This window comes from Ovis aries, chromosome 3 (genome assembly GCF_016772045.2).
Source record: "Ovis aries strain OAR_USU_Benz2616 breed Rambouillet chromosome 3, ARS-UI_Ramb_v3.0, whole genome shotgun sequence".
Taxonomy (NCBI): domain Eukaryota; kingdom Metazoa; phylum Chordata; class Mammalia; order Artiodactyla; family Bovidae; genus Ovis; species Ovis aries.
Window position 1 is genome coordinate 65,243,395 of NC_056056.1, and position 18,674 is coordinate 65,262,068.

Sequence of the window (18,674 nt, forward strand, 5' to 3'; positions counted from 1 at the left end):
TTAACAAAGGAATGTGTCCACTGTTTTATGGAGAAGGCCTTCTATCAGGACATATACCTTAAAACTTCTGAGAGGATTACTGGCACACCCTGCCCCTCAAAAGTGAGCACAGGTGCGGAGGAAATGAAAATCAAATGCCTATAACCGAAATGTCAGGATCATTACTGACCATGGTATTTGTGTTCTGAGTAATGTGAATCTTCTTTTTTGTTGTTGACCATCTGTCTTATCCTGAGTTTTTACTTCTCACATATAAACAAAACATCTTCCTGAAAGAGCTTGGAACTATTTGCCAATAGGTTTATGATTCATGTTTATATAGGTTGTAAATCCTTTTCAGGAATTACAAAGATACCTTGCTTTGCCTTTTCTAAGCTGTTTGTTCTTGCTATTACTTTACATATTGTTCTGTGTGTTCAAGATACAGAGACCTGAGCATTCAGTTCAGTAAATGCCCCCTCAACATTTTCTAGATTAATGTTGAATACCAGGGTTCATAAATTGTAGCAAAACCCACATTTCAGGCTGTGTGGGTTTTCTCGCCAACTATGAGTCAGGTGTTTAACCCTTAACAATATCTAAGGCATTACCCGTACACAGTAATGCATAAACTCTTGAAGGACGAGATGTCTGGGTAGTTAAATCTGGAGAAAAATAGCGTCCATAATTTGCTACCTAGTTCACTGAATGATGGCGAGTCAAGTGAATAACAGAAGTGAAAATGTTTTGTAAAGTTTCAAGCACTGTGTACATATAAGGGTGTATTCATTTGACTAGTGTTTTTTTTCTCCTCCTTTGGTCTGAGTCTCCATAACTGAGAGCAACGAAAGTAACACAGATCGCCATCTTTGGGCTCTTCCACTCATGTTCATTTAAATGGAGTTTGACTGATAACAACCATAGAATCCAACTGTCCCAAGCCCTCCTATCCTCTAGGGCCACACTTTATTTACATTTCCTGGAGAAATGACTCAAGCCCAGTCCCACACATGGCAGAGGCAGTGTAGTCCCCGATACATTTGAAAGTTTCCAGGAAAAGATCTTTCTTTTCTGGTCACTCCCACTGGGTTCTTCCCTCTTAGGGACCTGTCTCCAAGTAACTCAGCTTCCCTTGGTCACTTTATCCACGGGCATCATTGCCCCTTCCCTCTTTGCCTCCCCAAAGCACCACCAGGACAAAGCTATTGCGTGTGACTAACTTTAATTCATAGTTTGGGTAGAGTATAAGAGACAATCATCAGCACAAAATAGAAACAAACTAAAATTAAAAATCAAATATCATTTGTCTTCAAGTACCTTGGCCATCCTTGTTCCAGGAAATTTCTCACCAGTCATTTCTTTCATGAGTCATCCAGGCAAAAGTCTGGACCCCGTTTCATTCTTTGGCTCCCACGGTAAAACTCTAATTTTATGTGTTTTTCATAATAGGAACTTGTGACTATTGTCTCTCAATTTTTTTCAATAATAGATACAAAGGCGTTTGCCTTTTCCAGAAATAGGGTCCCTTAAAATATTTTCCTGTCTACAAGCATCACCTAACCCTAAATCTCACCATTCTTAGCAACACAAAGACTATTTTCTTGGTAAACTTCTCAAAGTTCAAACTCTTAGGCAAAGTGGTAGTGGATGTGATGGTATAGCACTGTAGTGCATGCGTGTTCAGCAGTGTCCGACTCTTGGAGACCCCACGGACTGCAGCCCACCAGGCTCCTCCTCTGTCCATGGAATTTTGCAGGCAAGAATCCTGGAGTGGGTTGCCATTTCCTCCTCCAGGGAATCTTTCCAACCCAAGGATCAAACCTATGTCTCTTGCATCTCCTGCATTGGCAGGTGGATTCTTTATCATTCTGCCACCTGGGAAGTCATGATGGTATAGACAGACTATCATTAAATATACCTTTTCTTGCCTCAAAGAGGAGCTTGGAAAACTTTCAGAGCTGTAGGGAGTCTTGCCCTCCAGAATTGAAGTTAAGCAAAAAGATAAGAGGGAGGGAGGAGACTTCTCTGCTGGTCCAGTGGCCAAGACTCCACGCTCCCAATGCAGGGACCCGAGTTAGATCTCTGGCTAGGGAACCAGATCCCACATGCCACAACTAAGCGATTGTATGCCACAACTACAAATCCCACATAGAGAGCAGACTTGCGGACATAACATGGGAAGGATAGGGTGGGAAAAGCTGAGAGAGTAGCATTTAAACATACACATTATTATATGTAAAATATAATAGCTAGTGGGAAGGTGCTGTATAACATAGGGAGCTCTGTGATGACCTAGAGGGGTGGGTGGAGGGGAGGGGAGGGAGGTTCAAGAGGAGGGTGATATATGTATGTGGAATGAAGTCGCTCAGTCGTGTTCGACTCTTTGCAACCCCATGGACTATAGCCTACCAGGCTCTTCTGTCCATGGGATTCTCCAGGCAAGAGTACTGGAGTGGGTTGCAATTTCCTTCTCCAGGAGATCTTCCCAACCCAGGGATCGAACCCGGGTCTCCTGCATTGCAGGCAGATGCTTTACCATCTGAGCCACCAGGGAAGACTCGATATATGTATACTTCTGGCTAATTCATGTAGTTGTATGGCGGAAACCAAGACAACATTTTAAAGCAATTCTCCTCCAATTAAAAATAAATTTTAAAGAAAGACCTTGCACGCTGCCGCAATGAAGATCAAAGATCCCATCTGCTGTAACTAAGACCCAGTGCAAGCAAATAAAATACATAAATAAAAATAAATATTTTTAAAAGATAAGAAGTATGAGACTGGGGTGTAGGCACCTAAAACTTCTCATAGTCCCTAAATTATATCAAGAAATCACAATGCTAAGACTGCTCTTAGAATTAACCTCTTTAAAGTAATGTCTATTCATTCAGATTCTATGGGTAATATTCTAAAACTATGCAGCTCTATATACAAAAAAAATATCCAGTAATGCAATGAAGCCACTTGCCCAACACCAGGGCAGTGCTCAGAAAGTAGCAAAGTGCATCATTTCAATTTCTACTGATTTACTTATAATAATACTACTTGCAATTTTTGAGTGCATTCCATATTCTCAGATACTTTTCCCAGGGCCACTAGTTGGAGAGTGATGTGGCTCCAACCTTCCCCCAAGACCATTCTTATGCCTGTATGTTTCTGAGCTGGGAATAAACTGACCACCCATCAACTTTGTCCCCATCAACTCAGGGTCCTATTGCCCAAAGAAGCTCTAAGGGGCAGGGCCCAAGAAGGCATGCATATCCTCTCTGACATCCACCTCCAAGACTGACTACATCCCACTTTTCTTTAGAACCATTTACAAATCTATCATTCATAAATTTGTCCAAACCCTTTTAAAATCCATTTATATTTCCTACCAGTATCACCTTTTAGGATAATGAGGTCCCTCATTTTATTACCCACTATGTGAATTAGCGTTATCTTTCATTTGTCCTTAACTGACCTCCATCAAGTTCCAGAGGGCACCACCTCCTCATCCGCCCCAGGCTAATGGACCCTTAACTATCCTTAGATCGTCCATCTAAGATGACAGAACATTTAGAACCAGAACAGAATTGTACTCACGAATGACAGCATAACTGATTGGTAAGGGTTGGGTGGTGTGGGCTTTTCAGGTAACTGGTAAGGGTTGGGTGGTGTGGGCTTTTCAAAGAGGCTCCATCCTCTTGAAATAAGAGCACACGGTGTCCTGGGGTGGGCTGGGGGGGCTGCTGCTGACCAAGCAGTGATGCTGTCAGTGGTCCTACACCAGCACATTTCCTAAGTCAATTAGCTTGAGGGCCTTTCCACATGAACCTCAACAAACCCTTAAATTGTTGGCATCAGATTAAACAAAACTCAGGGAAGAGATGGATGCTAAGACAATTATTGAGGGTAAACTAGGGTCATGGTTGTATGGCTCTTGAGTTGTAGAAAAACATATCAGACACAGGAGAAGGTGAGAGCCCATCCCTGGAAACTGGGCACACAGCAGGCTCAGGACTAGCAGAAGCCTCTTGACTGGAAATGGAGCACAAAGTTGACTAAAACTGATTTCTACGCAAGTTAACTTTTGTTAGACTCGAGAAAATCAGTATGTATTTTTACCTGCAAGAAAACATTCTAAGACTGCAGGGAAGGAGAGCAGTAAACATTTCATTTTATATGTACCGAGTTTATCGAAGAACGGCAAATTATTGCAGTGTAAACATGAAACCATTTAATTTTTTTTTTCTACAGCTGCTCCCCAACTTGAGTATGCTCAGCTTCCTTTCCCCTGCTTCTCGTAATTAATAGCTCGCTCTTTCATAAGTCTCCAGTCTCCTTTCGTAGTTAGAACTGTCTCATTTAAAACTCACTCCTATTTATTTTTAAAGTTTTCATCTCAAACAGGATTCTAAGTTGCTCTCTCCCCAGACTGCTCTCTCTAACATCTGAAGTGAGGATGGGGAGGTCGAGGTAGGACCATCTTCTCATGACATAGCTTCTCTTCTCTGAGGTCACTGCGCTCTGCCCAGCTGGCTGACACTGCATTAGTCCAGTGGTGCTGCTTACAGAGATGAGGCAGACAGTACCCCCTTTACTAAACACAGTTATTCCCACAAAGAGCCCTGTTACTTTAGTGACATTTCTAAAAATGAACACTGTACAACATCTGCTCATGGCCAACTTGCCAGCTCTTCCTGTTTGTTGGAATGAAGTGGAAAGAGAAGCTAATGGGTTGATGCCTTCTTAATTAACTGGGAAAGGTTGACATTGGTTGCCCCACGCTTCTGATTGGTTTTCTCTGCTTTCTGAGTGATGAGTGACCACATGTGCTTCTCCCTTCCTCTTTCTCTCTCTCATAAGTAATTCATGTTGGGGCCTCTGGGGATTGGAGTTAGGGTGCATACTGCATGGTTTTCTGCCAAAGAGACTTTATTCTGGCTCCACTGTTCCAAATCTCCCCTCATCATTTTCAGCTTCCTCCTAAACATATTTCAGTCAAAACTCAGGTCAATATAACAACATTTCTTTTACTTCCATCTTTATAACACGCTCCCTTCCACCACTACTACCAAAAAGAAAAAAAGATGTTGAATATCGATATTCATATTCTCAACAGATTAAAAAATGTAACTTGCGATTTTCCTTGAAAATCACCAAAGATCCATCTTTATTCAGCATTAGACATTGTGCAGTTTATCAATGTACGATTGAAAATACAGCACTGATGAAGTCATCTGCACTGAGGGCATTCAGTGGAAATGCATATCTTGCAAGCACCTGATGAGGATGCTCGGCTTCCTTCTCCTGCTGTCTCTAACGACATCTGTAGTGCTCTGCTCAAGGTTATAAATCTTCTTCATGTGGACTTACTAGAAGCGACTCAAAACCAGCTTAGCCTGTATTAGATATAGTTATGGATCTGCAGATACATTTAAGCTCTCTTTAAGCAACAAATTGAAGCCATCACTCTAGCTAGACACTGAATCAGTTCATTGTCCTTAGTGATTAAAATTTAGAAAAATCTGCCTCAAATAAATCAGTCATGTAAATGAACCCTTAAGGGGCGCTCTCTTGGAGTTGGGGCACTGTTTGTAAATAGAACAGTCTGCCAGAGCCGCTGGCCACAGGGCGGAGCATTTGGGACGAACAAGCGCTGAGTCACTTTAAAACTAACCAAGTAATAGAGGCAGTTATCACCCAAATACATTACTTATCACCGGGGACTCCTGATGCCTGTGCTTACCCAGGAACCCTCCTGTGATATTGAAGGCCCAGGCATCTCCTCTCCCTAACAACAGTGCTGTATCTTTGGCAACTAGAGCAGGAACTCAGAAAATCAATACTACTTCATGAGCCAGGTCTTGGGCTTCTCCCTTTACGGGGATTCTGTCAATGCAAGGGGCCATTACTGTACTTCAAAGGCATGATATAAAATTGCTTCAACAAGATATAAGACACACCGTTTGCAAGAACCTGGTGAGAGTATTTTAGTCAAAATTAAATAGTTTCATCACGTAATTACTTCAATTGGCAAAGCTCCAGCTGAACAGCCTCTCGGAGGGGCTGTGCCTTCTATTATGGGTGGGTATTGCGGGGGAGGCCTGTCGATTGGATTCAGTTGTTCTAAACAAGGTCAGGCTGTTAAAATCGAGGCAGAGCCCAGCATCGATGCCATTGGCAATGACACCGCAACAACCAAGTTGACAAGTTACTCTCCCTTTTTTCCCTCCCTCCAACTAAGTGGTCTGAAAGTAGCTTTAGTTTTATGGCTATAGAATAGTTCATCTTGATTTGCAGTCTGGTAATTCATTTTCTAAGGACTGTTTAGAATTTATTCAGGGGGAAAAGGAAACTGTTGGTTTCCCTAACCGATTCCCATTATATGACAAAATTTAACTTTTGTATTTTATGAGGTTTTATGTCTTCCACTAAAACCATTAGCTGGTTGTCTCCTCATAATAAAATTTAATCACTTATATAATACCTTGAAAGCCAATGACAGTTTTGCATGTATTTATGTTTTCTTTCATTTAAAATATGTGGGTGTCATAAAGATAGCTCTTATTGGGGTGGGGGAGAAAAAGGCTGGCACTAAAAACAGAAAATCTGTTAGGATCAAGCATTTATGTATCACACCATAAGAATGAAGCACTGAAGCCTACAAACTGCGTGAAATCTGACAAAAAGTGAATAGTAATCCGTGACCACCATTCATATTTCAGTGCTTACCTGAAATTGCCCAACTCTGCACTTTATCCCATATAACGCTGCTTGATAGTTATGAGGTTTTGGCAATTCGACAAAAACTGTAATAGTAACAGTGAGAAATAGGTTCAAAGGATAGGCACATACACCTTGGGAAAATGTCCCAACAGAAGCTAATCTCATTAGCCTGCCTTTTGCAATCAGAGACACTCTTAGAATTCCACTTCCAAGTAACACTTCCCAAATTTGGGTGGTTAATAAAGACAAGAAGAAAAGTGATGTTTTTTCTCCCCCTCATCCCACTTCCACCTACAGAGTTCCAATTATGGCATCGCTTAATCACCACACATATTTATTTTAGAGTTATCCAAATGCATTATGAATTTAGATGTCTATTATTAGATTTATTGGTGCTAATGATTTGGATTTAAATAGCACTTTTCTTCCTGAGGCTATAACAATTTTTCGTGAATGACCTAATTTACTCTCTTTGTGTGGCTCAAATGGGAGGTAAGGCAGGGCCAAAGGTCATTCAACCCATTTGGCTTAGGACAATCTTATCCCCCAAACCAGAAAGAATTAACTAAGGCTCCACAAATTCTGTTAGTAATGGATCAAAGAATTGGCCAGATTTTTTAACTGCAAAGAGTGCAGTCACCACATATATTTATAAATATATTATATATTCAACACTATAAATATATGTTAATATATTTAATAGTATATATTAAATATATGATAACATATTTATTTATTTATATCTCCAGCAAATAGCATAGTATCAAAAGCAAGAAACATTTGTTACAAAAGTAATACTGAATTGATATATCAACTGATCAGTTAGTCAATCGTAGAGAATTTCAGAAGTTTGCAAATTCTCAAAGCTAGTAGAAGTAAAGCTGGGCTGTTTTGTAGACTACCCCTCCAATTGGTAAAGTGTATATGTTCATTTTAAAAAGAGGCAAAGGATGTCATTGGGCTATGCATAGATAAGGATGTGTCTATGCTACCATAGTAATGACTTCAGGGGAACAGGAATACTCATCAGTACTCTGCCACAACCTCCCTTACCCTTTACAGAGATGAATAAATTTTCCCATTGGGGAAAAAAGCTTTTCTTTCTCTGATGTAACATAGAGACTATATGGAAATGTCTCTAGGAAAGTATACCAGAGTAGGCTATACTGTGGGGAAGAGGTGATTTGCTGTGAAGCTAATGAGGCTTAAGTTTCAGGGCCCCTCAGCTATCCAGACCTCTCCCAAGATCCTGGGAGGACCCTGACAATGACTTTTCATCACTTCTGTTGAATTTCCAACCATAAGATATTTTTGTTTTCTGTTTTTGTAAACAAAACACCCACCCCCTCAAACTGTACAAGTTTCAGACCCCACAAATCCTGCATCTCCACTGGTTGTGGAGTCAAATTCATTTTAAAATCTCAGTGGTATAACAAAACAAAGGTTTATTTGAGGTTCTTGCTTCCACAAGAAAGCAGGTAGCTCTGTTCCGTATGGTAACCATATGGAACAGATCCTCTGTTCCTCAAGGATCTAGCTGATGAAGGCTCTTGCCATCTTTTGACACTACTGTCTCAACATGGGTCTACCAGTGTTGTGTCAGCAAGGGGACAGACATGGAAAACATACCAGCCTAAAATTTATACTTAATCACTTGTCATTATAATCCATTGACCAGAACTAGTATATGGATCAAATTTAGTGCCAAGCGAAGGTGGGAAAATTCCCTGAGTGCCCAGGACAAAGAGGGTAACTAAATGTAGTTAGCACTATTAAATCTTTACCCCCAGAGACCCTCTGATTTTTTTTCACATGGAAATGTACTTTAAGTGAACAGGTAGAGTGCAAGAGCATTAAAGTATTCATTTCCTAAGGAATGAATGGCAAGAACCCATCTTAATAATGCCAACTTCAGAAAAAAATAGATTTCAAGCAATAAAACTCATCTGGAGATATTTAGCAATAAGAGGAAAGATTAAGAGACCAATTCCTGGAGTTACTAGAACAAGTCTATGATCAGAAGGATTCAGAGGTATCTGGATGTCCTAATCCCACATGAAACACCCACTTTTGTTTTGTAATGAAGCTCAAAATTCCTCAGTGTTTTTCCTGTTGTCTAAAGAACAACAATCGAACATTAGCATTCAAGATCCTCCAAAATCCAGCTTCTGTTTAATTTTCCTGTGTCTTATTCTTTCCACTCTGCTTCCCCAAACTCATTCTTCCCTGAGTAGATACACTGTCTGCCTTTTGACCATTCACTCTGTCCTCAACATAAAATGCTGTCTCTTCTTTCTCTTATTCAACCAGGGAACTCATTCTTCAGGTCGATGCTCAAAAATCACCTCTCTCCAAAAAGTATGCCTCCCTTATAGGTCCTAGCTAAAAACAGGTTCTGCCATTCTGCCCCATTTCTTTTTGTGCTTATTTCAATTATATCATATATCATCTTGCTTACAGGCGCAATCTCCTTCCTGTTAGACCTTTAACCTTATCCATGAGGGAGACTCAGAGCTTTATCCTCAGCACTTGGTTCAGTCCCTGGCACATGGCAGAATTTAATAAATTATGGTTGCATGAATGAGTAAATGAATGACTAAGGAGGAAACCTAGGGACTAAAGGGAATTTTAGGATTTTCTAAAGAGGCTAAGGTACAGGTGACCCCAAAGTTAGAAAGGGAGAAAATATGACTATGAGAGCAGACACTACTCATCTAGGGATATACACCTGCATGTCTACACAGGACCTAGTGCTGGAATTTTCAAAGCGCTTCTTAGTGCTGGTGTTTCCATAATTGGGATGAAGTGAGAAAATTCCATGCTCACTGGCCCTAAAAGTCACCCTTCCACCTGGGTAATGCAGCAGTCCCAAGCTTTAAAAGATGTATGAATCACCTCTCTCCAGAGGGACCAGACAGAGAGGGATGTACTTTCTAACACAGCACAGTTATTGACCTTCCATTGTAGCAAATCTGCAAATGTCAAAGCAATGAGTGTTTCTAAGTAGAAAGCTACTGTTAAAAACAGATGTTTAAAATACAGGGCCTTGAGAGCTGCCTTCTCTTCAGACACACTTGCTAACAATTCTAAGAAGCAAAGAATTCAAATATGTATCATTCCCCCTCTTTCCTCTCCAAGACTAAAGAAAGGATATTGAATGAGTCTTCACCTTTGTTTATGAAATTTAAGACTGAAGAACAAATTCCTAAGGTCAAGATGAATCCCAGTACAAGAAAATGTTAAATGGCACCATTTACACTGTGTGTGTAATCGTGCCATAGGTTTGTACAGTGCTTCTGATTCTCTAAGTCTTCTCATAATTCTCATGGGATCCTTAACTAATCTTTTGGGATGATAAAAGAATAGGTTGGCTTAGACCCATCTGACAGATGGGGAAACTCATCACCAGCAAAGATAGGACATTCCTAAATGTTGATAAAAAGGTGAAGCTTTCCCAAGGCAAAGGAGAAGAAGAAGGAACTATAATCGGTTGCTAATTCTATTTCGAGGGCATCATATCAGCATATTTATTATCAAAGTATTCTCTGGGTACATGGATAATGTGAATGTGTCTCTAAATTATTTCGTCATTCAACACACAACTTCAAATATCAACTACATTTAGCATTGTGCTAGGGATGAAGCATAAAGGAATAAGTAATTACCCAGCGCATTCACAGAAACAGATGAGAGATTACAAAACAATGGGGTCACTGTAGAGATGTGGATAGGCTTAGAGACTGTCACAGAGAGTGAAGTAAGTCAGAAAGAGAAAAGTAAATATCATCTAGTAATGCATATATGTGGAATCTGAGAAATATTGGTATAAGCAATCTTATTTACGAAGCAGATCGAGCAACACCGATGTAGGGAACAAACGTATGGATACCTGGGGGGAGCGCAGCGGGTGATGGATTGGGAGACTGGGGTTGACATATATACACTGCTGATACCATGGATAAAATAGACCACTAATGAGAACCTACTGTATAGCTCAGTGAATGCTACTCAACGCTCTGTGGTGACCTACGGAAGGGAAATCCAAAACTGAGGGGATATTTGTATACAAATGGCTGGTTCACTTCGCTGTACCGTAGACACTAACACAACATTGTAAAGCACCTATCCTCCAGTAAAAATTAAAAAAAAACACACCACAATAATAGGGAAGTTTGATGATGCTGAGGTGCTGGGGAGTCGTGGGAACACAAATAAGGTCAAATGGACATTCCTAAGGGAAGCAGGGAAGGCTTCCTGGAGGAGCAAGCACTTAAATGAAGGATGCAGAAAAATTACCACATGAATAGAAGACAATCAAATGAGGCAAAAGAGAGCCAGGAACAAAGGCACAGCACAAGAAATAAAACATCTGTGCAATGCAAATCATTTGGGTGGGTAGCAAGAAACAGAGCGGAATGTTGACTGTCAAGACATCCTGCAGTTCAGTTACCCATCTCAGGAAATAGACACTTCCTCGGGTTTATGGGAGGACTGATGACTGGTTTGGTTAGGAAGAAACATTTGGACATCCGTGTCAAACCTGCACCAGTGTCAAAAACAGATTTCATGCATTGAGGCAAAGGCCTCAGATCCAGCTTCGAAGGCCACAGTGAGAAATCGCTGCTACAGACAAGAGAAGTTCTCCTTTCTCTTCTAAGTGTGCTTTGGCAGAGGAAGGTGCCCATGAAAGGGGCCCACCTCACAGCGGGACGGACAAGAGGGCACACCTCCCCGCTCTGGATCTGGTTCCCCGGGGCAACATGAACTCACCCTTTGCTTGTGATATGGCAAATGTATTTCACTGGGGAGAAGGTTTTTTAATCCTGTAATGACAGAGAATCATAAAGATGCAAATACCCTCTAGGGAGGAAACAAGTGAATAAGCTAACAGTCATTGGGGAGAGCCATCTTTGCAAATGAAGAGGAAGCAGGGGCAGGAAGGCCAGCGACAGGGAGGACATGGGAGCTGTTCTACTGTCCAGAGCTGACCCTGTCTATAACCTCATACCTGGGTCACATCTGGTAACAGAATTGGGAGAAATCCCTCAGGACAGGATTCAGCCAACGTCTCCTGTCAAGCACTGGGTAATAAAGCTTTCAGGCTTTGTAGACCATCGGTCTCTGTTAGAATCACCAACTCTGCTATTGCAGCTCAAAAGCAACTGCAGACACTATGTACAGATGAGCATAGCTGTGTTCCCATATTACTTCCAAAAATACGTTGGCAGCCAGGTGCACCTGGGCTATAGTTTGCTGGTCTCTGTCTTAGAGCAGTGGTTCTCGAAGTGTGGTCCTAGGACCAGCAGCGTCAGTATAGCGTCACTCAGGAACTGACTACAATTCTAATTCTCAGATTCTAATCCCCAGCCCAGACTTTCCAAATCAGATACTCGTGGTCTCGGGTCCCGCAGTCTGTATTTTACTGGCAGTGAAAGAATCAAACTTACTCTAAATGGTGATTCTGGTGTCAGTAATTTGGTAAAGACAAAGTTTCAAACCACAGAATGCACATTCATGATCAAAAGGAAATCTGCATTGTTAAAAAGTGCTCTTCTGTCTAAATAGGAGATAGGTTGTGAGATGATGTCTTGCAAAACTCAAAAGATCCTCTGCATGTTTTCTCATTCATCCAATAGCCAACTTTTGTGACTCATCGGCTAAAATATCCTTTCTGGATTTGAATTGATCATGGAAAGAATTTCAGAAAACACTAAGAGCAGCTCTGGTCATGGAGAAATTTGTAGATGACAGGCTTGGTTTCCTTAATGGAAAACCAGCATGGCTTTTTTCAGCAAATGGTGAACTGAGTATTAAAAAGGCATTAAGCTGCCTCCTTTGCCATGTCAAATATGCATTCAAACTCAAGATAGCATTTAAAATATTAAAACATCTAGCAATTTTATTACTAACTCATTTAAAATGGCAACCATGAAAATTTTAGTTTAAGTTAACCAATGATAGCTTGTGAGAAACTTAAAAATACACACACAGATAACTGAATTTTTAAAGTAAGTTCCTTATTAACTTCTTTCCCCTCATCTATTACCATTGCTATTTTCCAGCTGTATAAACAGTCTGAAGAGTATGCCCTGAATGAATTCACCGTTCAGAAAACAACATAATTACAGCCATTCCAGCAAACCGAGTGCCAAAAAAGTTACAAATTAATTGAAGGTTAGCATTGAAAATTAAATCCTAGTCAGCTTGAAGTCATCTTTTAGGCTACTTTCTATAGAATTAAGCAGAGAATTCATTCCACATCAGTTTAGCTGGTAGAGTTTTGAAGTTCAGATGGACAAATGGCCTTCTCCCCAGCCATCACTTTCCTGTGATCTGATACTGTTAATCTCAAGTGATGCTCACCAACGGTGCCTTAGAACTTGATCATGATTTATGTACAATGCAGGACCACTTCCTATCCTCCTATAAATACACAGACCTTAGAAAAATCACAACTTATACTTCCCTGTTCTATTGTTAATGACCACTGAGACATCATCAAAAACATTTTTATTTGATTTTTATTATTTTATTTTTCAATTGTACAAACCATTTGCAAAAACAATACAAAGGATCCCCTATACCCTTCATCCAGAGGCTCCAAATAGAAATAGATTTACAATATTAATAAATGCTAATAGTCAAAGTCCAACTATCAAAATCAGAAAATTAATATTAAAATTCTAAACCACTATCTAATGGACAGACCATCTTCAGACTTCACCAACTGTCCCTCTAATGCACTTTTATTGGCTCAGGATCCAATACAGGATCACTTGTGGTATTTATTTGCCATATTTCCTTAATGTCTTTTGATATGATCATCAATAAATATTTAAATCCAACAAGCATTAATCAAGTACCGAAGCTGTGCCAATATTGGGGCAAGCTCTGAGGATTCAAAAATAGTTCTGGCCTTTGACACACTAACACTTGATTGTGAAAATCAAACTAAAAGCTAGACAAATCATTCAAAAGCCAGACATAGAAAAATATACTAAAGCATCGCTGCTTTTAGAAAAAAATAAACAAAATAACATTATTTAAATTTGACAAAAAAGATATCATGAATGAAGATGATCTCAATCCAAAAGATTCTTGCTTACAAAAAATGATAGTGCATGGCTGAAAGCAACAGAAAAGTTGAACATAACTGTGAGCTACTGCACTGTCTGCATGGTCAATGTTTATACTTCTCACACCTAACAAGGCTTGGTCAACAGAATGGGCTCAGTAAGAGTCAAATCAAGTGGGGAGCTGGGTCATCTCTGAAACCATCCAGAGGATTTGGAATAGTCAGGATAGATCCAGGTATCAGCCTGAAAGCCCCTCCTGACAGTGAGGAAACTCATTCAAACTCCAAACTAAACTTCAAAAGCGAATTACCATCTGAGGACCTTTTTCTTTTTGTACTGCTTTGAAACAGGATGTGTAGACAGGCAGTGTAAAACACTTGGCGGAGAAGCAGAGATTTGGACTCAAGGATTTTTGGCAAGCCAAATGGTCTCTCTCTTTACTTCATATCTTTAAGATATTTATAAGATACTTTAAGGTATCTATCTTTAAAATATCTATGTGTGTGTTAGTCAGTCATCTTCAACTCTTTGAAATCCCATGGACTGTAGCCCACCAGGCTCCTCTGTCCATGGAATTCTCCAGGCAAGAATACTGGAGTATGTAGTCATTCCCTTCTCCAGGGGATCTTCCAGATCCAGAGATCAAACCTGGGTCTCCTGCATTGCAGGCAGATACTTTTTCCCTGAGCCACCAGGGAAGCCCTAAGATATTTCATATCTTCATATCAAATTGCAAATCCATGACTCATTCAATGCTGTGTGTTGTGAGATTTCTGAATCTTGGAGTTGTGAGAATATCAGAAGTTGCTAGTCTAGCACCTAAATGGATTCATAATCATAAGTTCTTCACAGCGTTTCTAACAAGAGGTACAGCCCCTCTCCATTCTTCTAGCCCTAACCAGCTTTAGCAGCATGTTCCTGATGTTGCTACAAAACTCCATCATACTATGCATGTCACCTCCCACTTTACATTCTTCCTCCTATAGCCACACACAGTAATTCTGGATATATATCAGTTCGTCAATACCTTTTAAAAATATGGATTCTAACCATTCAAAATTCTCTGAGTCTGATCTGACCATCACAGTGCACAGTGAATCTGTCATCTCACTGGTACTGATACTTCTTAAATGTCTATGAATCACACAGTTTTTTCTAGTAGTTGCATCACAGCATTGACATATGGTGGGTTTTCAGAATCAGTTGAGTATTGAGTCTTTAAAAGAGTGCCCCTGGGGTCTGGCTTCATTTTGTGCATTATGTACTACAGCAGAGAGACCTGGAGGTCCTACATGTATACCTTTATATTTATCTATTTTGGATTCTACTTCATTATATCTGACCCATGGTTGCAACAGTTCCAGACCTTTCTGATCAAGAAGCAAATAAATGAGTCCCCTGCCTTTTTTCCTGTCATCTACCAATCAAACAAGAAGCCATCTATGTCATCACCAAAGCCATTTTTCAAAATATGGAACAAAATAAGATTACTGTCAGAAGCATAAACCCAGTTAATTCTCTGGAGACAAACCATGTTTCATTAGGCAGCACTCTTTGGCATGTGATTAAATGGATACAAATGCATTAATTTATTATCTTACCCACATTTTAGCACTTTGGTTCACAAAGCTAACTGTAGATTTTACCAAAAGTGTTGCTGAAACCCAGGTTCACTAGATCTTTCCCTGGTCTATCCCAAAATGAAAATGGTTTAGCTTAGCAAGACTTAACAGGCTTCCCTGGTGGCTCAGATGGTAAGGAATCCACCTGCAACCTGGGTTGGATCCCTGGGTTGGGAAGATCCCCTGGAGGAGGGCATAGCAACCCACTCCAGTATTCTTGCCTGGAGAATTCCATGGACAGAGGAACCTCACGGGCTACAGTCTATGGGGTCACAAAGAGTAGGACATGACTGAGCAACAAAGCACACATTCAGCAAGACTTAACCGCAAGCAGCGAAATGAAATGTAGGGTAAGTCGAGAATGTTTCACCTGTTCTACTCAGAGATGAGTGAGCACTGAGTGAGAAATAGTCACCTTCCACTATCACCAAAAACAACCTGTTTCTGATCCAGTCGCTGAATGCTGCACCTGAATGATGCACCTACATTTTCCCGTTGATACTATTTTTATTTCTCTCTCTCCCTTTTTTATTTTTAATATAATACTGTTTCACTGATTTCCTAGAACATCTTTTGGCATTGTGCCTCCCTTTCTTCAGGCAATTTCTCTTCAAACACTGGTACTGCTTTCCCTTACCAGGAACCGGTATCATGAAATTTCATTCCACTAAGTCTGAGGAGTTATGCATGCCTCCTTGGGTTAAAATCTCAAATTTGCTTTAAACTTTATTTCACACTCAATATACTCAATAAAACCCTGGCATCTATATGATGACACATGCATTATTTCTCATTTCCTGCCCAGGAATTTTCTTCTTCAACATATTGAATACCTATTTTATGTTTCTTTTTTCTTTCTACCTTTCAACTTTTGTCTACTTCTATTCTATATTTCCTGGTGAAACAAAAGTTCAAATACAAAGTGCATGTTCAGCCTCTCAGTCATGTCCAACATGTTGTGACCCCATAGACTGTAGCCAGCCAGGCTCCTCTGTCCACAGGATTTTCCTTGCAAGAATACTGGACTGGCTGGGTTGCCATTTCCTACTCCAGAACACAAACTGGTTATGATGCAAATGCACAAACTCCTTGGAAACAAAGGGTAACCATTTCTACAAGCCACCAAAAAGATAACAGTAAGGAGTGCTTTTGCTAATTAGCCTCAGAGAGTTGAATTGAACCAAGGATCTCAGGTTAATTCCAATGAGCTATGACCTAATTTTGGTAAGATGCTTGAGATTTTTAATTTAAAAGCACTTTGCCAATGAAAGTATAAGGGTTACAAATTTCCTGAGCCATCTGGTCCCCTACATAACGTAATGATTTCAAAAAGTTTAGATGGGAAATGAATGGATAGATAGATAGAAAAATAAGGTATTTACTCCTCTGCCTACTCCTCATAAAGAAAAGTTTCCATCTTCACTCAAGTCCATTTAGACAGATGTTAGTCCATTCACAGTTCAGACTGTGCAAGTGAAAAGTAAAAACAAATAGCATGTATAAATATATAACCTACACTGTTAACAATATTCACAATGATAAGTTCTGAGGATCTAACACATGGCATAATGCTGCTGCTGCTGCTGCTGCTGCTGCTAAGTCACTTCAGTCATGTCCGACTCTGTGCGACCCCATAGACAGTAGCCCATCAGGCTTCCCCGTCCCTGGGATTCTCCAGGCAAGAACACTGGAGTGGGTTGCATTTCCTTCTCCAATGCATGGAAGTGAAAAGTGAAACTGAATTCGCATAGTCCTGTCTGACCCTTAGTGACCCCATGGGCTGCAGCCTACCAGGCTCCTCTGTCCATGGGATTTTCCAGGCAAGGGTACTGGAGTGGGGTGCCATTTCCTTCTCTGCTTGCTAAAAGAGTAGACCTTAAATGTTCTTACCACAAAAAATGGTAATTGCGTGACATGATGGTGGTGTTAGCTATGGTGATAATAATTTTCCAGTAAATAAGTATGTCAAATCAACACACTGTGCATCCTTAACACAATGTTATGTGTCAGTCCTATCTCAATAAAGCTGGAAAAAAATATATTCACTAGGAGATCTGAACCAAGAAGCTACCTGCTAAAAGAATCTAAGAGCAAGAGTCATTGTAATAATGTCTTCTACTTATTTATTACTTATTATAGCCAATTCCTTGACATTCATTAACATATTTAATTTCCAGAGTAGTCAAATGAGGCAATTACTAATGTCAACTCCATTTTACAAAAGTGGAAACTCAGATTGACAGAGGTTAAACCTTCCCCGATATTTCAAATCTCATAATTGGGATCCACGGTTGGTACCCAGCTGCCCTGTTCCATCTGTTTCTCTCTCCACCCATGTACTACAGCATAGAAGTTGTTGGGAACTGTGGTAAAACTTGGACGATCAATGTAAAAGGTATGTGAAATATATTCATTGTTTATGCTACTTCACCATTTTTGACCTCCCACCATTCTCAACCTCCCTATGTGGTAATAATATTATCACCCTCACTTGGCAGACAAGGGAGAAAACAAGCAGCAAGAGATGGGTACATGCTTTGAGACTGAGGACCTTACCTATTGTCAGGGTAATTGTCATCATCACATTATGTAATCCTGTTGCTTGCTTGCTGTATTTAAGTAAAAAACAAATTATCCTGGTTCTCTGTGAAAGAAATGATTAAACATTAATCACATAATACACGACCTCTCTACTCTCTGTGTTCCTCTTCGTACAGGAGAGAATGTTGGAGTATGTGGCTTTCTAGCTACCCTCAAGTGAATTGTTTTAAAAATAATAATAAGAAAAGATTCCCCCTCCTTTAACAATAGCCAAAAAGTCCATGAAAATCAGTGTAAGAAAATCTATCTCTAAGTGTGTTTTGTGGTGGGGTGAGTGGCAAAGAAACCAGATATTCCCTGTCTTTAAGCAAATCCTCTGACTTGACATGACTACTTCTGTTTTCTCTAAAGGTGTATTTTCTGACCTCCTTTGTCATCTTTTGAGTCCCTACTAGCTAAGATACACTCTGAAAGATCTAAGAAGTATCGTTCTCCCCAAGCTGCACCCTTCCCCTTGTTTAGGGAAAAATATCAGAGAAGTGATAGTGATTCAGCTTCCCAAATGACTCTGCTCCCTGCTGATTGACCTCATTTGGGGAGAGAGCAGTGTTCTCTCTCACCTCAGATGCTTTCTTTAATGTAGCATTGGCTCTGCCCTTGGCCTTTGGCAGTTTGAGTACAGAGCCTCAGAGGCTGAGGCTTGAGGTGGTAAAAACATATTCCACAAAGGGCTGCCCCTTTCTGA

The 18,674-nt window shown here is 40.2% G+C and overlaps 1 long non-coding RNA gene and 1 other non-coding gene across 2 annotated transcripts in view; both read right to left on the minus strand.

Annotated features, from left to right (window-relative positions):
- LOC132659586 (uncharacterized) overlaps positions 1 to 18,674 on the minus strand; it is a 243,552-nt gene that overhangs the window by 60,673 nt on the left and 164,205 nt on the right. The gene's annotated exons all lie outside the window — the stretch shown is intronic.
- Positions 2,462 to 2,533, minus strand: TRNAC-GCA (transfer RNA cysteine (anticodon GCA)). The gene has a single exon. It is a non-coding gene; the product is annotated as a tRNA-Cys (tRNA).